The sequence below is a fragment of the Triticum urartu genome, chromosome 2 (genome assembly GCF_003073215.2).
Source record: "Triticum urartu cultivar G1812 chromosome 2, Tu2.1, whole genome shotgun sequence".
In the NCBI taxonomy this organism is placed as follows: domain Eukaryota; kingdom Viridiplantae; phylum Streptophyta; class Magnoliopsida; order Poales; family Poaceae; genus Triticum; species Triticum urartu.
This window is the reverse complement of record NC_053023.1, coordinates 624,919,373-624,929,606: the sequence shown is the minus strand read 5'-3', so window position 1 is coordinate 624,929,606 and position 10,234 is coordinate 624,919,373.

Here is a 10,234-nt window from a genome sequence, read left to right as displayed (position 1 = left end):
CTTAAGCGAAGCCGTGCGCGGATCACATCACCAGCACAGTCACCATACCGTCATGCTGACGGAACTCTCCCTCGACCCTCTGCTGGATCAAGAGTTCGAGGGACATCATCGAGCTAAACGTGTGCTGAACTCGGAGGTGCCGTACATTCGATACTAAGATCGGTTGGATCATGAAGATGTTCGACTACATGAACTGCGTTAAACTAATGCTTCCACTTTCGGTCTACGAGGGTACGTGGACACACTCTCCCCCTCTCATTGCTATGCATCTCCTAGATAGATCTTGTGTGATCGTAGGATTTTTTTTGAAATTGCATGCTACGTTCCCCAACAGTGGCATCCGAGCCAGGTCTATGCGTAGATGATATGCATGAGTAGAACACAAAGAGTTGTGGGTGATAATAATCATATGCTTACCACCAACGTTTTATTTTGATTCGGCAGTATTGTTGGATGAAGCGCCCGGACCAGCATTACATGACCACGTTCATGAGACCGGTTCTACCGACGTGCTTTTGCACACAGGTGGCTGGCGGGTGTCTGTTTCTCCAACTTTAGTTGAATCAAATTTGACTACGGCCGGTCCTTGTTGAAGGTTAAAACAACACACTTGACAAAAAATCGTTGTGGTTTTTATACGTAGGTAAGAACGGTTCTTGCTGGAAGCCCGTAGCAGCCATGTTAAACTTGCAACAACAAAGTAGAGGACGTCTAACTTGTTTTTGCAGGGCATGTTGTGATGTGATATGGTCAAGGCATGATGTGATATATGTTATTGTATGAGATGATCCTATTTTGTAGAAGTTATCAGCAACTGGCAGGAGCCTTATGGTTGTCGCTTTATTGTATGAAATGCAATCACCATGTAATTGCTTTACTTTATCACTATGTCGTAGCGATAGTCGTATAAGCAATAGTTGGCGAGATGACAACGACGCTACGATGGAGATCAAGGTGTCAATACGGTGACGATGGAGATCATGACGGTGCTTTGGAGATGGAGATCAAAGGCACAAGATGATGATGGCCATATCATGTCACATATTTTGATTGCATGTGATGTTTATCTTTTATGCATCTTATTTTGCTTAGTACGGTGGTAGCATTATAAGATGACCCCTCACTAAATTTCAAGGTATAAGTGTTCTCCCTGAGTATGCACCGTTGCTATAGTTCGTCATGCCGAGACACCACATGATGATCGGGTGTGATAAGCTCTACGTTCACATACAATGGGTGCAAGCCAGTTTTGCACGTGTAGAATACTCTGGTTAAACTTGACGAGCCTAGCATATGCAGATATGGCCTCGGTACACTGAGACCGAATGGTCGAACGTGGATCATATAGTAGATATGATCAACATAGAGATGTTCACCATTGAAAACTACTCCATCTCATGTGATGATCGTACATGGTTTAGTTGATATGGATCACGTGATCATTTAGATGACTCGAGGGATGTCTATCTAAGTGGGAGTTTTTAAGTAATATGATTAATTGAACTTAGTCCTGATAGTTTTTTGCATATCTATGTTGTAGATCAATAGCTCGCGTATAGCTCCCCTATTTTATTTTTGATATGTTCCTAGAGAAAACTAAGTTGAAAGATGATAGTAGCAATGATGTGGACTGGGTCCGTGATCTGAGGATTATCCTCATTACTGCACAGAAGAATTATGTCCTTAATGCACCACTAGGTGACAGGCCTATTACCAGAGCAGATGCAGACGTTATGAATGTTTGACAAGCTCGGTATGATGACTACTTGATAGTTTAGTGCACCATGCTTTATGGCTTAGAACCGGGACTTCAAATATGTTTTGAATGCCATGGATCATATGATATGTTCCAAGAGCTAAGAACAGTATTTCAGACTCATGCCCATGCTTTATAGGTACGAGACCTCTCACAAGTACTTTTCCTACAAGATGGAGGAGAATAGCTCAGCAGTGAGCATGTGCTCAGAATGTCTGGGTACTACAATCACTTGAATCAAGTGGGAGTTAATCTTCCAGATAAGATAGTGATTGACAGAGTTCTCTAGTCATAATCACCAAGTTACTAGAACTTCGTGATGAACTATAATATGCAAGGGATGACGAAAATGATTCCCAACCTCTTCACGATGCTGAAATCGGCGAAGGTAGAAATCAAGAAATAGCATCAAGTGTTGATGGTTAACAAGACCACTAGTTTCAAGAAAAAGGGCAAGGGAAAGAAGGGGAACTTCAAGAAGAATGGCAAGCAAGTTGTCACTCCCGGGAAGAAGCCCAAATCTAGACCCAAGCTTGAAACTGGGTGCTTCTACACCAGAGGGACTGGTCACTTGAAGTGGAACTGCCCCAAGTATTTGGCGGATAAGAAGGATGGCAAAATGAACAAAGGTATATTTGATATACATGTTATTGATGTGTACTTTACTAGTGTTCATAGTATCCCATAGGTATTTGATACCGGTTCAGTTGCTAAGATTTGTAACTTGAAACGGGAGGTGCAAAATGAACAGATACTAGTTAAGGGCGAGGTGACAATGTGTGTTGGAAGTGATTCCAAGGTTGATAAGATCACAATCACACACTCCCCTTACCTTCGGGATTAGTGTTGAACCTAAAATAAATGTTACTTGGTGTTTGCGTTGAGCATGAATATGATTGGATCATGTTTATTGCAATACGATTATTCATTTAAGTCAAAGAATAATTGTTATTCTGTTTACATGAATAAAACCTTCTATGGTCATACACTCAATATAAATGGTTTATTGAATCTCGATCGTAGTGATACACATGTTCATAATATTGATGCGAAAAGATGCAAAGTTGATAATGATAGTGCAACATACTTGTGGCACTGCCGTTTTGGTCATATTAGTGTAAAGCACATGAAGAAACTCCATACAGATGGATTTTTGGAATCACTTGATTTTGAATCATTTGATACTTGCGAACCATGCCTCATGGGCAAGATGACTAAAACTCCGTTCTCCGGAACAATGGAGCGAGCCACTGACTTGTTGGAAATAATACATACCGATGTATGCGGTCTGATGAGTGTTGAGGCTCGCAGCGGGTATAATTATTTTCTCACCTTCACATATGATTTGAGCAGATATGGGTATATCTACTTGATGAAACACAAGTCTGTTACATTTGAAAAGTTCAAAGAATTTTAGAGTGAAGTGGAGAATTATCGTAACAAGAAAATAAAGTTTCTACGATCTGATCGCAGAGGCGGATATTTGAGTTATGAGTTTGGCCTTCATTTAAAACAATGTGGAATAGTTTCACAACTCACGCCACCTGGAACACCATAGTGTAGTGGTTTGTCCGAACGTCGTAACCGTACTTTATTTGATATGGTGCGATCTATGATGTCTCTTACCGATTTACCACTATCGTTTTGGGGTTATGCATTAGAGACAACTGCATTCATGACAAATAGGGCACCATCTAAATCCGTTGAGATGACACCGTATGAACTATGGTTTGGCAACAAACCTAATCTGTGATTTCTTAAAGTTTGGGGTTGCGATGCTTATGTGAAAAGTTTCAGCCTGATAAGCTCGAACCCAAATCGGAGAAGTGCGACTTTATAGGATACCCAAAAGAAACTGCTGGGCACACCTTCTATCACATATCCGAAGGCAATATCTTTGTTGCTAAGAATGGGTCCTTTCTTGAGAAGGAGTTTATCTTGAAAGAAGTGAGTGGGAGGAAAGTAGAACTTAATGAGATAATTGTACCTTCTCTCGAATTGGAAAGTAGCTCATAACAGAAAACCATTCTCGTGATGCCTGCACCAACTAGTGAGGAAGCTAATGATAATGATCATGAAACTTTTGATCAAGTTACTACCAAACCTCGTAGGTCAACCAGAGCACGTTCCGCACCAGAGTGGTACGTTAATCCTGTTCTGGAAGTCATGTTACTAGACCATGACAAACCTACAAACTATGAGGAAGCGATGATGAGCCCAGATTCCGATAAATGGCTTGAGGCCATGAAATCTGAGATAGGATCCATGTTGAAAACAAAGTATGGACTTTGATTGACTTTCCCGATGATCGATGAGCCATTGAGAATAGATGGAACTTCAAGAGGAAGACGGACGCTAATAGTAGTGTTACTATCTACAAAGCTCGAATTTTCGCAAAATGTTCTCGACAAGTTCAAGGTGTTAACTACGATGAGATTTTCTCACTCGTATCGATGCTTAAAGTCTACCCGAATCATGTTAGCAATTGCCGCATTTTATGAAATTTGGCAAATGGAAGTCAAAACTACATTCCTTAATGGATTTATTAAAGAAGAGTTGTATATGATGCAACCAGAAGGTTTTGTCGATCCTTAAGCTGTTGACAAAGTGTGTAAGCTACATCGATCCATTTATGGACTGGTGCAAGCATCTCGGAGTTGGAATATACGCTTTGATAGTGTGATCAAAGCATATGGTTTTATATAGAATTTTGGAGAATCCTGTATTTACAAGAAAGTGAGTGGGAGCTCTGTAGCATTTCTGATATTATATGTGGATGACATATTGTTGATTGGAAATAATACAAAATTTCTGGATAGCATAAAAGGATACTTGATTAAAAAAATTTTAAATGGAAGACCTCAGTGAAGCTACTTACATATTGGGAATAAAGATAGATCAAGACGCTTGATAAGACTTTCGATGAGTACATACCTTGATAAGTTTTTGAAGGAGTTCAAAATGGATCAGTCAAAGAAGGAGTTCTTGACTGAGTTGTAAGGTATGAAGTTGAGTAAGACTCAAAACCCGACCACGGCAGAAAATAGAAAGAGAATGAAAATCATTCCCTATGCCGCAACCATAGGTTCTATAGAGTATGCTATGCTGTGTACTAGACCTATTGTGTACCTTGCCATGAGTTTGGCAAGGGGGTACGATAGTGATCCAGGAGTGGACCACTGGACAGCGATCAAAGTTATCCTTAGTTACCTAAGAGGACTAAGGAAACATTTCTCGGTTATGGAGGTGATAAAGATTTCATCGTAAAGAGTTACGTCGATGCAAGCTTTTACACCGATCCGGATGACTCTGAGTCTCAATCTGGATACATATTGAAAGTGGGAGCAATTAGCTAGAGTAGCTCCATGCAGAGCATTGTAGACATAAACAATTTACAAAATATATACGGCTCTGAATGTGGCAGACCCATTGACTAAACTTCTTTCACAAGAAAAACATGATCACACCTTAGTACTCTTTGGGTGTTGATACGTCTCCAATGCATCTATAATTTATGAAGTATTCATGCCAATATATTATCATTCTTGGATGTTTAGAATCATTTTATAGCAACTTTATATCATTTTTTGGGACTAACCTATTGACCCAATGCCTAGTGCCAGTTGCTGTTTTTTGCTTGTTTTTTACATCGCAGAAAATCAATATCAAAGGGAGTCCAAACACCATGAAAATTTTTGTGGATTTTTTATGGGCCAGAAGACTCCCGATGGGCCAAAGCAGCACCAAGGGGGGTGCCCTGAGGGGGGCACAACCCACCTAGGCGCGCCAAGCTGGCGCGCCCTGTTGGGTTGTGCCCATCTCGGTAGCCTCCCGCACCCCTTCTTTGCACTATAAATTCCCAAATATTCTGAAACCCTTTGGGGTTAACCTAGATCAGAAGTTCCGCCACTGCAAGGCTCCGTAGCCACCGAAAACAAATCTAGACCCGTTCCGGCACCCTCCCGGAGGAGGGAATCATCTCCGGTGGCCATCTTCATCATCCCGGTGACCACAATGATGAGGAGGGAGTAGTCCACCCTCGGGGCTGAGGGTTTGTACGAGTATCTATGTGTTTAATCTCTCTCTCTCTCTCGTGATCTATATCATGGGCTTTGTTAATATAGTCGGATCATATGATGTTTCTCCCCTCTATACTCTTGTTGTGATGAATTGAATCTTTACCCTTTGAAGTTTTGTCATGTCGGATTGAATATTCAGAGATGAGAACGCATGATATATGTCTTGTGGTATGAATACTTGAGGTGACTGATGTCTACTACGCAACCTTCTTCTTGTAGATGTTGTTGGGTCTCCAAGTACAGAGGTTTGTAGGACAATAGCAAATTTCCCTCAAGTGGATGACCTAAGGTTCATCAATCCGTGGGAGGCGTAGGATGAAGATGGTCTCTCTCAAACAACCCTGCAACCAAATAGCAAAGAGTCTCTTGTGTCCCCAATACAACCAGTACAATGGTAAATTGTATAGGTGCACTAGTTCGGCGAAGAGATGGTGACACAAGTGCAATATGGATGATAGATATAGGTTTTTGTAATCTGAAAATATAAAAACAGCAAGGTAACTAATGATAAAAGTGAGCACAAATGGTATTGCAATGCTTCGAAACAAGGCCTAGGGTTCATACTTTCACTAGTGCAAGTTCTCTCAACAAGGATAACATAATTAGATCATATAACTATCCCTCAACATGCAACAAAGAGTCACTCCAAAGTCACTAATAGCGGAGAACAAACGAAGAGATTATTGTAGGGTACGAAACCACCTCAAAGTTATTCTTTCCGATCAATCAATTGGGCTATTCCCATAAGTGTCACAAACAGCCCTAGATTTCGTAGTAAAATAACACCTTAAGACACAAATCAACCAAAACCCTAATGTCACCTAGATACTCCAATGTCACCTCAAGTATCTGCGGGTATGATTATACGATATGCATCACACAATCTCATATTCATCTATTCAACCAACACCAAGAACTTCAAAGAGTGCCCAAAAGTTTCTACCGGAGAGTCAAGATCAAAACGTGTGCCAACCCCTATGCATAAGTTCACAAGGTCACAGAACTTGCAAGTTGATCACCAAAACATACATCAAGTGGATCACGTGAATATCCCATTGTCACCACAGATAAGCACATGCAAGACATACAACAAGTGTTCTCAAATCCTTAAAGACTCAATCCGATAAGATAACTTCAAAGGGAAAACTCAATTCATCACAAGGAGATAGAGGGGGAGAAACATTATAAAATCCAACTATAATAGCAAAGCTCGCGATACATCAAGAACGTGCCATATCAAGAACACGAGAGAGAGAGAGATCAAGCACAAAGCTACTGGTACATACCCTCAGCCCCGAGGGTGAACTACTCCCTCCTCGTCATGGAGAGCGCCGGGATGATGGCCACCGGTGAGGGATTCCCCCTCCTGCAGGGTGTCGAAACAGGGCCCCGATTGGTTTTTGGTGGCTACAGAGGCTTGAGACGGCGGAACTCCTGATCTAGGTTATTTTCTGGAGGTTTCGGTATTTATAGGAATTTTTGGCGCCGGGAACAAGTCAGGGGGGGTCTCCGAGTCGTCCACGAGATAGGGGCGCGCCCTTCACCGTCGTGGATGGCTCGGGACTCTTCTGGTCCAACTCTTTTACTCCGGGGGCTTCTTTTGGTCCATAAAAAACCATCAAAAATTGGCACGTCAGTTGGACTCCGTTTGGTATTCCTTTTCTGTAAAACTCAAAAACAAGGAAAAAAACAGAAACTGGCACTAGGCTCTAGGTTAATAGGTTAGTCCAAAAAATCATATAAAATAGCATATAAATGCATATAAAACATCCTAGATGGATAATATAATAGCATGGAACAATCAAAAATTATAGATACATTGGAGATGTATCAAGCATCCCCAAGCTTAATTCCTGCTCGTCCTCGAGTAGGTAAATGATAAAAACAGAATTTTTGATGTGGAATGCTACCTAACATATTCATCAATGTAATCATCTATATTGTGGCAAGAATATTCAAATTCATAAGATTCAAGACAAAAGTTTACTATTGACATAAAATCAATAATACTTCAAGCATACTGACCAAGCAATTATGTCCTCTCAAAATAACATAGCCAAAGAAAGCTCATCCTTACAAAATCATATAGTTTGGCCATGCTTCATTTTCCTCACACAAAATGCTCCCATCATGCACAACCCCGATGACAAGCCAAGCAATTGTTTCATACTTTAGCATTCTCAAACTTCTTCAAATTTCACGCAATACATGAGCGCGAGCCATTGACATAGCACTATAGGTGGAACGGAATATGATGATGGAGGTTGTGTGGAGAAGACAAAAAAAGAGAAAATCTCACATCAACTCAGCTAATCAACAGGCTATGGAAATGCCCATCAATTGATGTCAATACGAGGAGTAGGGATTGCCATGCAACAGATGCACTAGAGCTATAAATGTATGAAAGCTCAACAAAAGAAACTAAGTGGGTGTGCATCCAACTTGCTTGCTCACGAAGACTTAGGGCATTTTGAGGAAGCCCATTGTTGGAATATACAAGCCAAATTATATAATGAAAATTCCCACTAGTATATGAAAGTGAAAAAATAAGAGACTCTCTATCATGAAGATCATGGTGCTACTTTGAAGCACAAGTGTGGAAAAAGGATAGTAACATTGTCCCTTCTCTCTTTTTCTCTCTTTTTTGGGCCTTCTCTTTTTTTATTTGACCGTTCTCTTTTTTTCCTCACACGGGACAATGCTCTAATAATGATGATCATCACACTTCTATTTATTTACAACTCAAAAATTACAACTCAATACGAGAACCAAATATGACTCTATATGAATGCCTCCAGCGGTGTCCCGGGATGGGCAATGATTCAAGAGTGACATGTATAAAAAATTATGAGCGATGGCTTTGCCACAAATACGATGTCAACTACATGATCATGCAAGGCAATATGACAATGATGAAGCGTGTCATAATAAATGGAATGGTGGAAAGTTGCATGGCAATATATTTCGGAATGGCTATGGGAATGCCATAATAGGTAGGTATGGTGGCTGTTTTGAGGAAGACATAAGGAGGCTTATGTGTGATAGAGCGTATCATATCACGGGGTTTGGATGCACCGGCGAAGTTTGCACCAACTCTCGAGGTGAGAAAGGGCAATGCACGGTACCGAAGAGGCTAGCAATGATGGAAGGGTGAGAGTGCGTATAACCCATGGACTCAACATTAGTCATAAAGAACTCATATACTTATTGCAAAAATCAACAAGTCATCAAAACCAAGAACTACGCGCATGCTCCTAGGGGGGTAGATTGGTAGGAAAAGACCATCGCTCGTCCCCGACCGCCACTCATAAGGAGGACAATCAAAGAAACACCTCATGCTTCAAATTTGTTACACAACGGTTACCATACGTGCATGCTACGGGACTTCGATACGTCCATTTTGCATCATGCTTTTATATCGATATTTATTGCATTATGGGCTGTTATTACACATTATGTCACAATACTTATGCCTATTCTCTCTTATTTTACAAGGTTTACATAAAGAGGGAGAATGCTGGCAACTGGGATTCTGGGCTGGAAAAGGAGCAAATAATAGAGACCTATTCTGCACAGCTCCAAAAGTCCTGAAACTTCACGGAAGTCATTTTCAGAATATGTAAAAAAATACTAATCGCAAGAAGTTCCGGAGGAGGGCCACACCCTGCCCACGAGTGTGGGGGGTGCGCCCCCTGCCTCGTGGGCCCCCTAGTGGCCCTCTGATGCCCATCTTCTGCTATATGGAGTCCTGCGATGAGGAAAAAATCATAAGCCAACTTTCGGGACGAGACTCCTCCGCCACAAGGTGGAACCTTGGCGGAACCAATCTAGGGCTCCGGCGGAGCTGTCCTGCCGGGGAAACTTCCCTCCGGGAGGGGGAAATCATCGCCATTGTCATCACCAGCACTCCTCTCATCGGGAGAGGGCGATCTCCATCAACATCTCCCCTCAAACCCTAGTTCATCTCTTGTACCCAATTCTTGTCTCTAAGTCCGGGATTGGTACCTGTGGGTTGCTAGTTGTGTTGATTACTCCTTGTAGTTGATTCTAGTTGGTTTATTTGGTGGAAGATCATATGTTCAGATCCTATATGCATATTAATACCCCTATGATTATGAACATGAATATGCTTTGTGAGTAGTATGTTTGTTCCTGAGGACATGGGAGAAGTCTTGCTATTAGTAGTCATGTGAATTTGGTATTCGTTCGATATTTTGATGAGATGTATGTTGTCTTTCCTCTAGTGGTGTTATGTGAACGTCGACTACATGACACTTCACTATTATTTGGGCCTAGAGGAAGGCATTGTGAAATAATAAGTAGATGATGGGTTGCTAGAGTGACAGAAGCTTAAACCCTAGTTTATGCGTTGCTTCGTAAGGGGCTGATTTGGATCCAT